Source organism: Armigeres subalbatus, chromosome 2 (assembly GCF_024139115.2).
Source record: "Armigeres subalbatus isolate Guangzhou_Male chromosome 2, GZ_Asu_2, whole genome shotgun sequence".
NCBI lineage: Eukaryota > Metazoa > Arthropoda > Insecta > Diptera > Culicidae > Armigeres > Armigeres subalbatus.
In genome coordinates this window covers 24,610,453-24,628,839 of record NC_085140.1, presented here as the reverse complement: position 1 = coordinate 24,628,839, position 18,387 = coordinate 24,610,453, and positions in this window count along the sequence as shown.

Below are 18,387 nucleotides of genomic sequence, written 5' to 3'. Positions count from 1 at the left end.
GGGGCTAGACAAAGCTCCGATCTGAAAATCTGAAAATCCCTTGCACCCCTGGGTGCCACACAGATTTTCGGGACTCAGACAACATAAATCCCATCCGTAGTCAATGAATTACAAAGGGACACTTCCAACTTGTTGCCGTGCTCCAGAATGATGCGTATTGGGGGAAAAATTGCGTAATAGTTGCTATAACATTCGCACAGACAGCATAGGATCAGCCCTGAACACCTCATGCTTCAGATGGCTGCTTCATGAAGAACACTGACTGAGACTTGGAGAAAGTATTTGAAGTGCTCGAACAAACATTTCAGCTGTTCAAGTCATGGAATAATTGATAATCTCCGGTTGCTGCAACCATCGTTTCTGTCCTGTCCTGCCTGCAGCAAAGCCCGCCTCCTACTTACAGAGACACATACCGTTGACGGGACTCGAACTCCTCTGATTCTCTCTATTGCTCTATCTTTGCTTCTCTATGCTCCTCAATCTTCCGTTCTTTTCGCTGAGTGGAAAGCACCCAAATTGTTGTCGCCTGTTGCGATAAAAGTATTCTTCGTCGTCCACTTCTCTGCTACGCTACCACCTTCCAGAATATCAACCACCCGAGTTCCAAGTACTTCAACGAACGATCTCTTCACAGCTGGATCTTCTAGTCGGTCTGTTTTGATTCGTCGCCCGTACCTCTCCACCTGCCGCTGAATCCGAGCAATGTGTTGTCGGATATCTGATTGGAGCAGGTATCAGGTATCAGAACGTCGGCTCCAGGGGCACGTTCACCTCAATTTGGGAGATTTGTGCCATCGCCTTCACAGCCTTTTTCATCACACACCTGACGGAAAAGGAAGTGAACAAAAGGAAAGGAATGTGGATGGGAGAACAAAGGGAATGTTTGGAAAAGGGCCCTTGAAGAGGGCATACAACGCATTAGCGTACAAGAGCTTATAGCTCCTTACCACAACGGGTTATGAACAACAAAATACTCTGAAGGTTCAGGTTTCTGAAGTCAATTTCACTAAGTAAGTGTTTACCAAATATTTGGAAGCGCAATTGTGCATAGACTGGGCAGATACATATTAGATGATAAGAAGTTCCATAATCGGATTCACAACTATCACAAACAGATGATTCAACGCGTTGAATATTTGCCATGTGATAGTTCAGTCGGCAGTGACCTGTCAAGGCCTTGACTAAGACACTGCAATTCTGTTTAGACAGATTAGCTAAATAGCTTGCTACTACCGGAGATGGCTCCCGGATGTACAATTTTGTTTGATGACATGAATCCAGACTACTCCAATGCCATTTGTGCTGAGTGACAGCCCAAGAGTTGATCAAAAGCTTCACCCAACACTTGGATATTGGAATAGCTGGCTCAGGACCAATAAAGTCATGCGATGCTCCATTACGAGCTAACTCATCAGCCAATTCGTTTCCAGCTATGGAAGAATGGCCAGGTACCCATATAAGGTGTAAAGTATTAACTGAATTCAGTTCCTCAATTTGAGTTCGACATGCGATTACTAACTTCGACCTTGAGTTGGCCGAGGCGAGAGCTTTAATAGCTGCTTGGCTATCTGAACAGAAGTATATTACTTTGCCCATAATGCGTTGCTGCAGTGCAGATTGCACTCCACACATGATGGCAAATATTTCCGCTTGAAAGACAGTGCAGTGTGTACCCAGTGAGTGTGACTGTTCCAATCTCAGCTCACGCGAATAGACGCCTGCACCTGCTCTACCTTCGAGGAGGGAGCCGTCAGTGTAACAAACAATGCTGTCCGACATACTTCTCTCCAAATAGCCAGATGTCCACTCATCCCGCGAGGGGAATTGTGTTGAAAATGTCCTATAAGGAAAACTACTAACGTGTGTGAGATCACTTGGAGCAAGGAAAATTTTGTCCCAATTAACCATAAGCGGTAACAACGAAGTGTGTGTAGAACTGCGGTTTACAGGATTCTCTTCCATAAAACCGAGAACCCATAGTCGGTAAGTACAAGAAAATGCTTCTTGTTTGAGATGTATGTGTAGTGGGGCCACGTCGAAGAGAACTTCGAGAGCAGCCGTGGGAGTTGAAGAGAACGCACCAGTCATTGCCATTAGGCACATCCTTTGAAGATGGCCTAATTTAGACTGAATTGTCCTCACTTCCCCTTTTGCCACCACACAAGACATCCATAAGCCAAAATTGGTCGTACAACTGTTGTGTAAATCCATTTGATATATTTGGGTTCAAGACCCTATGTTTTACCAAAGGTTCGTCGGCATTGGCCGAAAGTTATACACGTTTTTTGATTCTGAACTCAATGTTAGGAGTCCAGGAAAGCTTTGAATCCAAAATTAGACCTACATACTTTACTTGATCAGTTACATTGATTTCAGAACCAAAAAGATGTAATGGACGAATACCATTACGATTACGTTTTTCCGTGAAAAGAACAATAGATGTTTTATTCGGATTGACCGAAAGGCCATATTGGCGACACCAACTTTCAACTACCTGAAGAGCATTTTGCATCAGGTCGAATAAGGTAGTAATGCACAAACCCACTATCAATGTAAGATAGTCGTCGGCAAATCCATAGGTAGGAAAACCGCCATTATTGAGTAACCTCAATAGCGTATCTGCAACGAGATTCCACAAAAGTGGAGATAATACTCCCCTTGAGGGCATCCGCAGACACTTAATTTCCTAATCGCTGCTTGACGTAATGTCGAGTAGAGATGTCGGTTTTAAGCATCTGGTGAATCCATTTGGTAATAATATTAGGTAGCCCATGACAACGTGCGGCTTCCAATATTGCATCGAAAGACACGTTGTCGAAAGCACCTTCAATATCTAAGAAAGCACCCAAGCACGATTGCTTTTGAGCGAATGCTTTCTCGATATCGTACACAACCTTGTGTAGAAGAGTCACGGTGGACTTTCCAGATTGGTAAGCATGTTGATTAACATGAAGAGGCATGTTTGCCAAACAGTCATCACGAATGTGATGATCGATAATACGTTCTAAGCATTTCAGAAGAAATGAGGTCAGACTGATGGGTCTAAAACTCTTTGCTTCTTCATACGAAGCACGTCCTCCTTTTGGGATAAACTTTACAGTGACATCCCGCCAGGATATGGGAATATACCCAGTAGCAAAACTGCATACTAAAAGCTTTTTCAAAACATGTTTGATATGTTCAAAACCTCTCTGAAGTAGAACGGGATAAATCCCATCCTCCCTGGAGATTTGTAGGAGCAAAACTGTTAAGTGCCCATTGAATCGATTCAGTAGTTATGATTCTACGTGCTTGAGCCCAAGACCCATAGCTACATGAAAAGACATCAGGATCATCCGAAGATGTTATATCGACACATCCAGGGAAGTGCGTATCAAATAAGTGCTCTAACGATTCTTCATCAGAAGAAGTGTAGTCGCCATTTGGCTTGCGAATTTCGCCAACTTGGAAATCCTTGGATCTCGCAAGAATTTTATTCAATCGACTGGCTTCACTCAAATTCCGTTCTTTTCGCTGAGTGTACAGCACACCCAAATTTTTGTCGCCTGTTGCGATAAAAGCATTCTTCGTCGTCCACTTCTCTGCTACGCTACCACCTTCCAGAATATCAACCACCCGAGTTCCAAGTACTTCAACGAACGATCTCTTCACAGCTGGATCTTCTAGTCGGTCTGTTTTAATTCGTCGCCCGTACCTCTCCACCTGCCGCTGAATCCGAGCAATGCGTTGTCGGATCTCTGATTGGAGCAAGGACAAATCTGTGGATGCCAGAGAAAGACGCGACTTGTCAGTCACTTACCGAACCAACTGATCAGCTGAAACGTTGGCTCGACCACTTAGAACAACTTCTTGAAGTTTTGACGAGTTATCCTAATTCAGCTATATGGAAAGGTTGACAATTCTCCGACGGCAGCAGGCAGGATTCCCCCGCGATCACGATCAAGTCAGAGCCATTCTGTCACGCTTTGCATCATTGAATTTCAAGAGTCTCTCTAGTTGGTACTAATTGACCACAGAGTTCTGCACAATGGAATCGCTAGAGTAAGGCAAGAATGGATGTATTATATCTCTGTTGCTGTTGCCCATCGAAATCGACGAAATCATGGACCGCTCTAGCCGCCCACCACCATAGAGCAATCGAACGACCTCAACCCAGATGATGATACTGCCTTATCAACGCAACAGTGCTCTACCGTGTAGAGTAAATGAATGAATCGTTGGATGTGAACAACTTCAACTGTGCGGTTGCCAGGCAAACAGTGGAGAAGGTTGAAAATCAAAACCAACCAACAACGGGTGGCGGACCAAGTTCAACATTGAACATGGAGATCCAATCGGTTCTCGCAATGCACCAAACCCCGAATACGCAACTCTAACGTGAAATCTGTGATGTTATACGCCAGTAACACTTGGTGTGTATTAGCAAAGATCAATTAGATTTGCGAGTATTCATCAACCGATGTCAACGTCCATCGAAATCCGATATCAACAGCATCTCTACAATGTGAATGGACGTAGGCCGGTCACACACCACGTAAGAGCGGAGAAGAAATCTGCAAGCAAGCGCTGGACAAGAATCCGGCAGAACATCATAGCAGAGGCAAATTTAGGATCTCGTGGCAACGAAACCCTAACAGAGAAATAAACGAAGCCGATAGGAATTAGACTTGGGCCGAAGTCATGGATGAAGATCTTTTACGTTGGCCCTATGTATCCCTAAAGGTACTCAAAACACAAGAGTGAATGTGTGAGAAGTGGATCCCACTGAATGGCACACGTACATGGGTGCTGAGAAGGAAACCAACCCCGGTCTCGTAAAGCCAATGTAATTTTGATTACCAATTTTTAAAAAGAAATAGAGATTTATTTAGATTATTCTAGAACTTGTTTGGAAGAATGTTTTATTTTTCATAAAACTCCCAATAATCAAGGTTGTTTTTAGTGTATCGTACTTTTGCTTGAAGTAAGGTAAACGTAAATCTGCAACCAGACACCTGAGAAGACATGTCACATCGTGTGGGGATTGGGAAGCGCCCAGACAGCAACCGCCGTGCTTGAACCGAAATGACTTCCATACGACTATACAAAAATCCCCGTAGTCCATCCGCTAAAAAAAATTGCATGGAATAATTGCATTTGGACTTTTTTTTGTTTCCTTGTTATTTTTTTATTCCCCCCCCCTCGTACCTTCCGAGAGCTGTCGGACATAATAGTAGTTTGTGCAACTAGTTGCAAAAAGATGATTTTTTCAGCACGAGTTGTACGTTTATCCAACGAGGCTTGCCGAGTTGGATAAATACTACGAGTGCTGAAAAAATCGAGTTTTGCAACGAGTTGCACACGCTATTTTTTGCAATGACGAAAAATGGGCTTTAATATGATAAATCTGTACCAAAATTGTATAGTTTAGTTTAATCCTCACGATCATTCTTACCAACAAATCATGTTGCTGCAGAGAGGAATCAGATTTCATGTTATCGCGACACATTGCATAGTTCGACAAGCCAAGAAGCAAAGTTAAACTTGCTTTTGAAAAATTTTGATGTCATGTTCATCAAACTATTTAATTTATTACGAGGCGCCGAAAATACACTATTTGAGCACTTACCCAAGCTAATTCAGCAAAATGTAGTCATGTAATTACTGTTCTGATGTTGGTTTTCCATTATAGCGCCCAAATGAGTGCTATAATGAACTTTATGCAACTAATTTGAGTTGCATAATGTTCATTAAAGCACCCATTTCGTTGGTATGGAAAAGTAGGCCGTTTTATCACTCAAAGACGAACTGTAAACCAGGTATTATGATCAGGAATTGCAAAAAATAAATTTAATATTTGTATCGGCCTTATTGGGACCATCTAATGCATATTTTGTGCTGGTTGCTTGGTTGGACGAGTAGATTTTTTTTATCCTCTTATTCCACATTGCCATTGTAGATAACCTGGTTTTTAAACTTTTCCAAAGCGGGTCAACAGTGATTGGACATTCGCACAGTAGTTACTATGAATTTTCCATGAAAAATCCTAGTTTCGGCAAGTATAACTATACTGTCTGGTGTCTGTAATGATTGTTTATTGAATGCTATATGAATGAGCAAATGTTTATATATAGCTCCTAGGTAAAGCCTTTATGTTAGCTACATAGTTCTCTGGAGCAATCACGCCGACGACACCACCACCGTTGCCAATTCCAAAGCTGAGATGGGACCGCTCTCCGTAAAATCTCGAACAAAATGGCGTGAGCGAGCATGTTTGCGTAACATAAACCCATTTTATTTACTCATTTTTGTTTGTTTACGGTGGGTGGTTGACTTTTTGGTCCTTCATCCATGGTAGTATTAACAATTAATATAAATAATATAATAATACATAGATTTGATTTAGAAAATGACAAGATATTACATTTTGGCCTAATGAAGGCATCATTAATGACTTATAATAACTTATGTTTACAATTTAATAACCTAACTAATATGTACACCAATATTTACAATACTGCCGTAATCTGAGAAAGTGACGTATACGCCATTTTCCAAAAATGATGTTTACGAGTACTTCTCATCGAGCTCTTTAACAGAAAAATGGAAAACATGCATGTTGTAAAATGGCTGTTACGTCACTTTTCTAGATTACGGCAGAATAGTAATTTGATAACCTAAGTTGGAATCAGCTAATTCGCGAATTTGAATGTAATGCTTCTACTCACTCTTATGGCAGATACTTATTGCTATCTGTCAGACTGTGCGTGGAACATGGCCGCCAATCATCCCTTCTTGTTCCTCCACAGTAAAATCCCATAAGGAACTGTCAGACTGTGCATGAAGAATTTACCTTCGTAGTTACGAATGGCTGTTTGGTCTGAAGCCCAGCAACGGGCGCTAAACCGATTTTTTACACTCACCGGAGCGTTCTTGTAAGGATGTTTGTCTTTAGCTAGAAGTTCGTGTCGAGGAGTTTTGTGGATCATTCTTGTTGGAACTTGTTTTGCACTCATTGGAGACTTTACGACGCCCAGCTGCTCTGCACTACGGCTTGATAGCAGAGAATGTTTTACAATGTGGTCCTGCATGACTTACTGCCAATTCTCATTCAGTGTTATCTGTTTAGATGTAGACTAAATAAATGAATGACTTCGAGATCTGTCAGAGAGCCAGTCGAATTTTTTTCCCACGTGGATGCTTTGGACGTCCTTCACTGGCTGCGATCCTGCCCAACCCACTGGAAAACATTCGTGGCAAACAGGGTGTCTCCAATCCAAGCAACGCCTGATTTAAATTCCTGGAGGCACATTCCGGGAACAATCCAGTTGACGTTCTTTCCAGAGGTCTCAGCCCCATCGACATCCCAAATGTTGATCTCTACACTTCAACCGAAACAAGAAGCAAGGTCACCGTTATGATGATCACCCCTGCCGATCCCAAGTTCACCGAAAAGCTGTTCAGCCGTTTCTCCAACTATTCGAAGTTTCGCATATTTGAGAAGATATGTCCGTGCATTGCAAGCCACTTCCAAAAGGAAGAAGCCGGTGCCGTTAGAGTTTCTCACTACCAAAGACTTGCATGATGCAGAGGTCGCTCTATGCCGCCTTGCGCAACAAGATATGTTCCCTGATGAAATCGTAGATCTTAGAACGTCGTCACTGTAGTGGCTAAAACCAATTCTCTACCATGATGGACTAGTTCGAGTCGAGGGAAATCTTAGTAAAGCTTCGATTCTTATTGAAGTGAAACTAGCTCTGCTGCCCAAACATCGACTTTCCATTCTGAACGCTGGCCTGCAGCTCATGCTGGCCACAATCCGACAAAGATTTTGGATTATCGGTGGCCGGAAACTAGTTCGCCAAATTTATCACAAATGTCTCCTATGTTTCCGTAATAAACCGATCCTGGTGCAGCAAAGCATCGCTGATTTGCCATGATCTCGTGTAACGCCAACCAAGCCATTCGCCGTACAATATTGTGGATCAGTCTATATTAAGTCACCAGTACGCAACCGAGCTCCGACGTAAGCATATATCGCCCTTTTTATGTGTCTCTCAACGTCCATATTGAACTTGTGCCCGATCTTTCGACACAAGCTTTCTTGTCCGCACTCCGCGTCCATCGTCTGGTCGCACGCCGTGTAAGACCGAAAGAGATCCACAGCGACAACGGCACTGCGTTCAAAGGTGCAGCAAATGACCTCCACAAGGTATACCAGATACTGAAGTCCAACGAACCGTCCGACATGGAAATTCTCACTCCGGGACATTTCCTGGCAGAAACAAACCTGCAAGCTGTCGCTGAGTGTGATCTGACCGATGTTCCCGACATCCACCTGTCATACTGGGGGCTAACACAGGCGCGTTTCCTTCCACATGCATTCGAGTGTCTGCATCGCCACCCACCCGAACCGAGATGGCTCATGGCTAAACCGAGCAAAACGTCGAAAGGGACAGAAGGTCAAAAGAACAAAAGGTTGAAAGAGACAAAAGGTTGAATATCTCGACTGTTCTGCTAGAGATAAAAAAGTTTGTTGATTTAAGAAAGAGACCTTCCTTAGTAGTGCGGTAAGATGCGCAACTACAAACCAAGGCTTCACGATCCCTCCCCACGGCCTCTGCGAGTTAGGGGGCCTGTCTAGGACGTGGTGGGGTTGGGCAATGGGCTCTGTTAAACCTCTACAAAAAGCTACATATGTCCGCAAGCAGGCAATATCAAAGAAACCGTGTGCCGCTCAAAGCGTACAGAAGCCCAGTGAGTGCCGATTGTCATGAGGAGTGTCCCTACTGCGGTAGGGTAGTGCGTGTGCTGCTTCAGCAGAGAGCGAGTGATCTGCTTGTATAGAGGCAGGACTGTCATAATGCGCCACCACTATTATCACCTCGAAGTATGCCGAAGGAGTGTCGTAGCGTAGTATCGTTGATTGGTCCCTACATACCGCTATTGACACCTCGAGGCATGCCGGTGGAGTGCTAGGGTGAGCACCGAAATAAGACTCACATGGGGCGAGTGGTATTTGGAGAAACTGTTTCGGCGGCAGGGTAGTAGTGGGTTGAAGTTACCGCTAGACTTGGAGTGCTAGAGTGAGCATGCAAGTAAGTCTACATTAAGAACAAGCATCACAGAATACAAAACTCAATTCACTTACGTTTTGCAGGACAAACCACTCTAAATGGAGGCAGCGGACAACTTTTGTTTTGACGTAGGATTACGTCCTTCGGGAAGATAGGGGGGTCATTCTGCAGATTCAAATCTGAGACCGTCACGATAAGTGGTCAGGAAGTATGGGCTAAAAGCTCAGCCATCTTTCAACCGATTTTAAAAATTTTGGTGTTAATCGATCGACGAACTCTTTAAGATTTTGCTCAACTTTCGAAAAAAAAAATGCATTCAAGGTGCTAAACTATTGAAAAATTGAATTTTACTAGTCACTGAAAAATCGGTAAACCAACCAATCGCGTATGTGCATCGCAAGCACAGACATCAAAATCGTGCAACTTACGGGCTCGACTCCAACCCTCAATTCAATTAAGTTTTCTCGGAGAGCGGACACAACGATAACGCCCGTAGCAGCAGTCTCAGCAGAAAGCGAATCATCGAGAGGTAATCGCCAAAAGCAACAATCTTCGGACTATCGTTTAGTTACTGTTAGTGGTGCATTATGGAAAGAAAATCGGTTCTTCTCAGGACCAAAATTTTATGAGAAGAAGGGGTTGATTGAAAAAATGGCATCGATTACGATCCCCGTATACCAGTGGCGACACTGAAAATGTTTTCTTAATACAGTCGACTCTCTACATCTCGATGTTCTATATCTCGATATCTCTCTCTATGTCGATGGTTTCCTTGGTCCCTTCAATCTACATACATTTTGGCATTCATTTTGGCAAGATACATCTCGATAACCTCCTTATCTTGATCTCTCTATATCTCGATGTGTTCTGATCATATTTTGTTCTGCATTCACTCTGCTTATGTCAATATGTTCAAAATTTTGGGTTACTAGACCATCTTTGGATCATAACAAACAGATCAACAACATGAAATGACGTTTGTTTTGTTGTCGTTTTTCATAGCAACGACATTTTTTGGATCTAGTATACATTTTAATTTTCCTTCCATTCCTCGATCTCTCTCTATCTCGATGGTCCCTTCAATACCGAGATATGGAGAGGCGACTGTAGTGGCTTCACGCAGAAAAAAAAAAAGCGTTCATGAATTCGTGAACTAACGAGTTCACGGTATATTTTTTCGGAAACAACAGTCACGAATTCGAGAAAAAAGTCACGTTTTCTGGAACGTTCTGGAAAACGTGACTGGTGTTCCCAAATCCATGAATTGAGTCACGGTGTATCTTTGCTGGTTCACGAATTCGGGAACGCATTTTTTTGCGTGTACTTAGCAAAAAATTATCGAATGACTGTCCGACAGCCGCAGCAGTCAAGTGAAATTTTTACGCAAGGTACGGACTATCGTTTGTTTGTTATGAGTGATTAGAAAGGCGTATTGTGGATCAAAATCGATTCTTGTCAAATCTATCATTGTATGCAAGAGAAGGTAAAGCTGAAATATTTTCTTCAAAGTGCAAATCATAACCGCTTGGCGACGGTAGAAAGTTGGAATAGGTAGCAGTAAAAGCGCGGGAAGTAAACGCTGCAAATTTATTTGCAATGATGACGTCTCACATCATTGAGTTGCGTTAGCAGTCAAATGAGATTTTCCCAAAATTCTGATTTCGGTGTTCTTGCTGTTTATTATTGGAAAGGCGCAAAATCATCATTTTACACGAGAGAAGATTGAGCCGAGACAAACATTTGCAAAAAATGTAAATCATAATCACTTGGTGACTGGCGGAATGCTTTGTCGTTCGCAGCCCATGCGCTTCTTGCCGGGAGACGTATTAGAATGAATGACGTCTATCGTGTTCCATCGGCAAATCATAAATTGGCTGACAGTTGCATCAGTAGCAGGGAAGTGGAAATTCATTTAAAAATTTTGATTTCTGGCGTGTGCGGTATGAAAACTCTTCTCCTCTTTTAGTGGGGACTGTGGTCCTGGAAAAGGCCGTGTTAAGTGGAGCTACGTCCTCGTTCATTCACTAGGAGCTGACTTACTTGGTGACGACTTTGGAATCCTCCGAGATGGCGGACTTAGCCAGCTCGATACGCACGAAGATGTCGTTTTCGAGGCTGTTTGCCTTCGATGAGACGCCCTTTCTATGAGCCTTGCTGTTGCCGCTCGTAGCAATCATCGTCGCTGCCGCCGTCTGTAGCAACCAAGACGGGTTTGGCGCTGCGATGTAATTGTCCTGCCGATTCTGTCGAGAAAACCAGACTTCGGCTGGTCAGAATACACACCTAAAAATAATCATGTAATTTTAGGTGCTGCGACAACGACATATACGAGCGTCACATTTGACGTAAAATTAGATGATACTTTAATTTTACATCACAACTTTATTGACAAAAAAATTGAAGCATTAGAACGAGAATTGAACATAAGCCCGGTGAGTGAGAGCCCAACATGTTACCACTTAGCTATATTCGTCTCTTGAAAAAGGGGTGATCGAAGTAAAGCAGGCTCCACGATTTGCACTGAACAAGTATTTCACTGCATCAAGTCATCGACTGGAGCGTTAGGTGCATCGCACCGGTACTGTATTTAGGTTCCATGACATGTAAGTTTAAATCATCTAACATTGAAAAATGTACGATTCAGTTTATGTCATGTGGTTTTGGGTTTTGTATCATTTTATCCACATACATCACCTGTAATATTCATAATTTGTTGGTGTGTACGTTTGCATGGAGTCCCTGGCCCCACCCTTTTGGGACCGTATCATTGGCATCGGCTTGCTTGCTCCGCCTTTCGTTCGTTCGATGCCAGTGCTTTCGTACATAACCAGGGCCTCTTCTTCTCCTTCTTCTTCTTTTACTTCTTCAAAGTGCAAATTATAGTAGGCGCTCTTCGGAGGGGGATGCTACGAAGGTAAAGGAGTACATAAAGAGCGTGATACCATCACCTTGATATAATTTTCGGTCACATTTTTGTCTTGACAAACTGAATTTCTTCCTTGCCCTCTCGTCATGATGCGATGAGCAGCAAGCAATCTCATCCGGGCTGTAATGAAGATTCGGTGACGAAACAGGTGTAGAATGTCCTAACGGTGCGATTGATTCGGGTTTCCTGATTCGGTCGCTGGAAAAGTGCCTAAGCGCACTGCTCTTGGAGGCGCGGGTAACCTCCAAGCAGCTTTTGCAGAGCAACGTGTTCTCGCCGTTGCCGATGATGACGCCGGCAATCCGCCGAAAAAGAGAAAGAAGCAGCAATCGCAGCTGCCGCAGGTGCAACCGGAGCGGAAGGAGAAGGAAGGCCCGTGTTTGTGAAGGGCGATCCGCCGGATTTACGCCCAAAAATTCGCCAGCTGATCGCTAAGGGGCTGAAATGTACTTTTCGGCTCTGCAGCGAGGGCGTGAAAGTGATGCCGGCCAACAGGGACCATCATCAATCCGTCGTGGAGTTCCTCGAGGTCCACAAGTATGAGTACTACACTCATGACCACCCCGGCACGAAGCCGCTCAAGGCTTTGCTGCGAGGACTTCACGACATGAAGGAGGAAGAGCTCCAAGCAGAGCTTGAAAGTTGCGGACTGAAGCCAGTAGCCGTCTACAAGATCGCTCGTCACGACAAGGCGAGGAGATATCGCGACCAGCTTTACCTGATCCATCTGGAGCACGGCTCCACTACCTGGAAGGACCTGAAGCTGGTTGGCGTTATAAATTACACCGTCGTTGACTGGGAGCGATATCGGCCAGTGCACCGCGATGTCACGCAATGCACCAACTGCTTCAATTTCGGGCACGGCACCAGGAACTGCCGCATGAAGCCGCGCTGCAACAAGTGTGGCGAACCCCATCCGACGGACGAGTGCGACAAAATGGAGGTGGCCGATCCCAAGTGCGCCAACTGTGGCGACAAACATCGGGCCACCACAAAAGGCTGCCCAAAGCGAGCCGAGTTCCTGGAAATCCGGAAGAAGGCTTCCACCAGGACTATTCCGAAGAAGAACCGTGTTCCCGTAATCAACGAGGTGAACTTTCCAGCCATCCCGGCTCCCAGTCGTGTGATTCCGTTACTCCCACCGCTACAGCCGCACAAGCGACTGGCAGCGGCAGCGGCATCGGTCCAAGCTCCAACATCGTCGGCACCATCCACCAGCGAATGGCCCCCGCTCCCTCCTCCTGGGTTCCGTCGGCAGTCGGAGAACGAAGCCGTCCCACTGGAAGAATCTGCTCCGCTGTACACTCCGGAGCAACTGATGCCGATCTTCGCGCAGCTCGCCACTCGGCTGCGCGGCTGCAAAACCCGCTTCGACCAGGTCTTCACTCTTGGCATGTTCATCATCGAAAATGGCTGCTAGGGTGGGCCTGGTCAACTGGAACGCTTGCTCGCTCAAGAGCAAAATAATTGAGCTGAAGGATTTCCTTGAGGAGAAGGAAATAGACGTGGCGTTCATCACTGAAACGCACCTAAAACCGGAGGTGAACATCAACATCCCGGACTTCCGCATCGTGCGACTCGATCGCCCGATCAGGGACGTTGTGTGGCCATCGCTCTTCGCTACAACATCAACTGTCGTCTGCTTCCAAGCTTCCAGCTCAGTGTCATCGAGGCCGTCGGTGTCGAAATCACCACTTCGGTCGGCACAATCGCGCTCATCGCGGCGTACTGTCCAACGCAAGCCAAAGCCGACGATGGATCATCGGCTGCCCTTCGGAGGGACATCGTCAAGCTGACGCGGAGGCAAGGCCAGTATATCATTGCCGGCGACTTGAATGCCAAACATCAAGCCTGGGGCAACAGTCGCGGCAATCGAAACGGCACCATCTGGAGCAACGACATGGAGGAAGGCCACTACACGATCTTGAGCCTGGATTCCCCCACTCGGCTGAGTCGGTCCGGTGTCCACGCAACGCTCGACCTCTACATAACAAACCTGAAAGACCACGTCTCGCAGCCGGTTGTATACCAGGAGCTCAGTTCGGATCACTATCCGGTGGTGGCGGAACTGGGCTCCTCGGTCAATCGGCACCAGCAGTTACGGCGGAACTACCACCGAGTGAACTGGCAGCGTTTCCAGCAGTGCGTCGATAACACCGTCGACTACGAGGTGCGTCCGGAGACGCCGGAAAGTATCGACCGCCAGCTGTGCGCTATCGAGGAGGCGATCACGGCGGCCCGAGAGCAACACGTACCGACGGCTCGGCAGGTAAGCAACTCCTTAAACATCGATACACTCCCCAAAGATTTGATTCGATTGCGGAATGTCACTCGCAGGCAGTTTCAGCGTACTGGACTGCCTGAGCTTAAGGCACGCTGCAATCAAATCACAAAAATTATCAAGGCCAGAATGGTGGACCTCAAAAATAACGACTTCTCGAATAAGATCCGCACTCTCCCAGATTATGCTAAGCCGTTCTGGAAAATGACCAAAATTCTAAAATCCAAGCCTCGGCCCATTCCACCTTTGATCCCACTAGACAATAATGGCTCTAAAGATCGCTTGATAACTCCTGCAGAGAAGGTCGCTGAAATAGGTCGTCACTTCGTCAGCTCACACACAAGCTTGGGCAGAACATCGTCAGTCCACACGAAGCAGCCGTCAACGAGCATGCTAACAACATCCATTTGATTCCCAACGACTTCTCGGAGGAGTTGGAGATCTCAGCTGGCGAATTGACGGCCTATATCAAATCATCGAAGAATATGAAGGCCCCAGGCTTCGACAGCATCCTGAATCTCGAGCTCAAACACATGAGTGCGCCGTTCTTTGAGCACCTCTCGCTGATCTTCAATCAGTATCTCCGGCTCAGCTACTTCCCATCGGCCTGGAAGTCAGCGAAAGTCATCCCCATCCGGAAGCCTGGGAAGGTTCCTGCCTCACCCAAAAGCTATCGTCCCATCAGCCTACTCTCAGGATTATCCAAGCTATTCGAAAACAGCTATTCCACATCGGTTACTTGAGTCTGCCGAAAATCTCAACATCTTGCTTGAGGAACAGTTTGGTTTCCGACGCGGTCGGTCAACTGTACACCAACTTACCTGAGCTACCAACGTCCTCAGACGAAACAAGTCTGTCTCGAATACAACCGCCATGGCCTTACTCGATGTAAAGAAGGCATTTGACAATGTATGGCATGATGGCCTGGTGTACAAACTACAACGCTACAATCTTCCCAGCTACCTGGTGAAAATCATCAACAATTACCTGTCGGCAAGGACATTCCCAGTCTCAATCAGAGGAGCGAGTTCCAATGCGCACAACGTCGTAGCAGGCGTCATCCAGGGCAGTATCCTCGGGCCCCTGCTTTTCAATCTGTTCACCTCCGACATGCCAGAACCTCCAGAGGGCGGCATTCTGTCTCTGTTCGCAGATGACACCTCCATCGTCTACAACGGTAGAGTGATCAGAGCGCTAGTGGCAAAACTCCAACGAGGCCTGGATGCCCTGACAGAGTACCTCACCAGCTGGAGAATCTGTATCAACGCGGCGAAGTCCCAGGACATCATTTCCCCCACTCTAAATCTCCTAAACATGTTCCGCATGGGGACTATAAAATCATCCTCATTCGCAAGACTGTGGAATGGGCCAATGAGGCCGACTACCTTGGCTTGACCCTCGACAGCAAGCTTATTTTCAGGCAACAGGTTGACAAAACGGTGACAAAGTGTAACGTCTTGTTGAAACTACTGTACCCTTTAATCAACCGCCGGTCGTCATTGTCCCTGAAAAATAAGCTTTCTGTCTACAAGCAAATTATCCTCCCTGTGATCGAGTACGGCATGCCGGTCTGGGAGAGCTGCGCTAAAACCCACCACGTCACACTTCAACGGGTCCAAAACAAATTCCTGAGGATGATCCTCAACACCCCTCCCAGGACAAGAACATCCGAGGTCCACCGTCTGACCGGGATAAAAACCTTACATGAACGCTTTGGTGAGTGTAAAGAAAAGTTTAGGGTCCGTTGCTCGCATTCTGATCAGGCTCCAATTAGGGCGCTAGTTCCAATCTAGGTTATCAATTTTTTATTGTAAATATTAGTGTTCTTAGTAGTTAGGTTATTAAATTTTGAAAACACACTAGCGCCTCCTAAAGGCCGTCATGATATATCATATCTTAAAACTTTAATAACAATGTAAACAAAAAAATCAAATTGAAGTTGGAGGGCCAAGCCGGCCGAGCACTGTACATGTAAAAAAATAATTGTAAAACAGAAAATGATTAAATAGAGAAGAATTTTACTACTACTTTGTTTACAAAAGTCGTTTTGTAAATTTTGTCTTGATGTGGTACCCTATGCATCTTTATTTACAATTCGACTTGTGAAATTTTAACAATTTATGATACACAAAAGCACTTTAAGTTTGATTTAAGTCTTTGAGAAACCATGGTAGTCTAGAATTGGAAATTGATATTTAGTTACGCGTTTATATGTTGGCCTTACTTCACTGCCGTAATCTGAAAAAGTGACGTATACGCCATTTTCCAAAAATGGTGTTAACGAGTACTACTAAAAGATATTTTAGTTACTGGATAAAGATTGTCGCTTCGGTTCCCTTTGTTCTGCTGTCCGAAACATGTGTGGTATCAAACTGTCAAATCGTATGTATTTATCCTTCATTGACATTTAGATCCCCTATCCTCGCCAGTAAAAGATGTTCTGGACAGCGACGACAGCGACAATCTTTATCTAGTAACTAAAATATCTTTTGTACTACACATCGAGATCTTTAATAGAAAAATGGAAAACCTGCATGTTGTAAAATGGCTGTTACGTCAGGGATCACTTGGATGACCAAGAACATATACTTTGATTGTAGTCTATTCTATGACCATCACAGAGCATGTATCATATTTGAAACCAACCGATAAATCTTTGGTTACGCGTGTTGATCTCAAGATCTTGCATCAGGAAATTCTTAGATAAGTTTGAGCATACATCGGAACACATTCCTTGTTTCATATCACCAGGACCCTGTACCAACCATGTCACGATCCATACTATAGCGTACTATGACCTACCAACAACACCGAGCGAACAAATAGGTAGAAGGCCCGTTCTTCATGAATAACAACATATAAAATTTTCTATGTTCCCAGCAGGAACCAACATATAAAATTTTCTCCAATAGATTACCAGCGCGTTTTTTTAATAACGTGTTTTTGCCTTTCTCGTATACTAAGTATACGGTAAAGGCTATATGATCGCTCCAAAAACAAACTTTTTATAGAAGGCCCGGAGACCCATAGTGTTATATACCAATCGACTCAGTTCGACGAATCGAGGTGATGTCTGTGTGTGTGTGTGTGTGTGTGTGTGTGTGTGTGTGTGTGTGTGTGTGTGTGTGTGTGTGTGTGTGTGTGTGTGTGTGTGTGTGTGCGCAAAACTACTCAAAAAATGTCACTCATTTTTCGGGCAATTATCCTCAACCGATTTGCTCGCAACAAGTTGCATTCGACGCAGAATCCTGTCCCATTGTTTCCTATTTGAAATTGGCCAGATCGGACTATGGGATCAGAAGTTATGGCCAAAATACAAATTCATGCGAAAAAATCGCGTAAAAAATGTCACTCATTTTTCGGGCACTTATACTCAACCGATTTGCTCGCAACATGTTGCATTCGACGCAGAATCCTGTCCCATTGTTTCCTATTTGAAATTGGTCAGATCGGACTATGGGATCAGAAGTTATGGCCAAAATACAAATTTATACGAAAAAATCGCGTAAGAAATGTCACTCATTTTCCGGGCACTTATCCTCAATCGATTTGCTCACAACAAGTTGCATTCGACGTAGAATCCTGTCCTGTTGTTTCCTATTTGAAATTGGTCAGATCGGACTATGGGATAAGACGTTATGGCCAAAATACAAATTCATACGAAAAAATCGCGTAAAAAATGTCACTCATTTTTCGGGCACTTATCCTTAACCGATTTGCTCACAACAAGATGCATTCGACGGAGAATCCTGTCCTATTGTTTCCTATTTGAAATTGGCCAGATCGGACTATGGGATCGGAAGTTATGGACAAAATACAAAGTTATCCGAAAAAATCGCGTAAAAAATGTCACTCATTTTTCGGGCACTTAACCTCAACCGATTTGCTCACAACAAGTTGCATTCGACGGAGAATCCTGTCCCATTGTTTCCTATTAAAAATTTGTCATATCGGACTATGGGATCGAAAATTGTAACATTTTTGCCTTTCTCGTATACTAAGTATACGGTAAAGGCTATATGATCGCTCCAAAAACAAACTTTTTATAGAAGGCCCGGAGACCCATAGTGTTATATACCGATTGACTCAGCTCGACGAATTGAGGTGATGTCTGTGTGTATGTG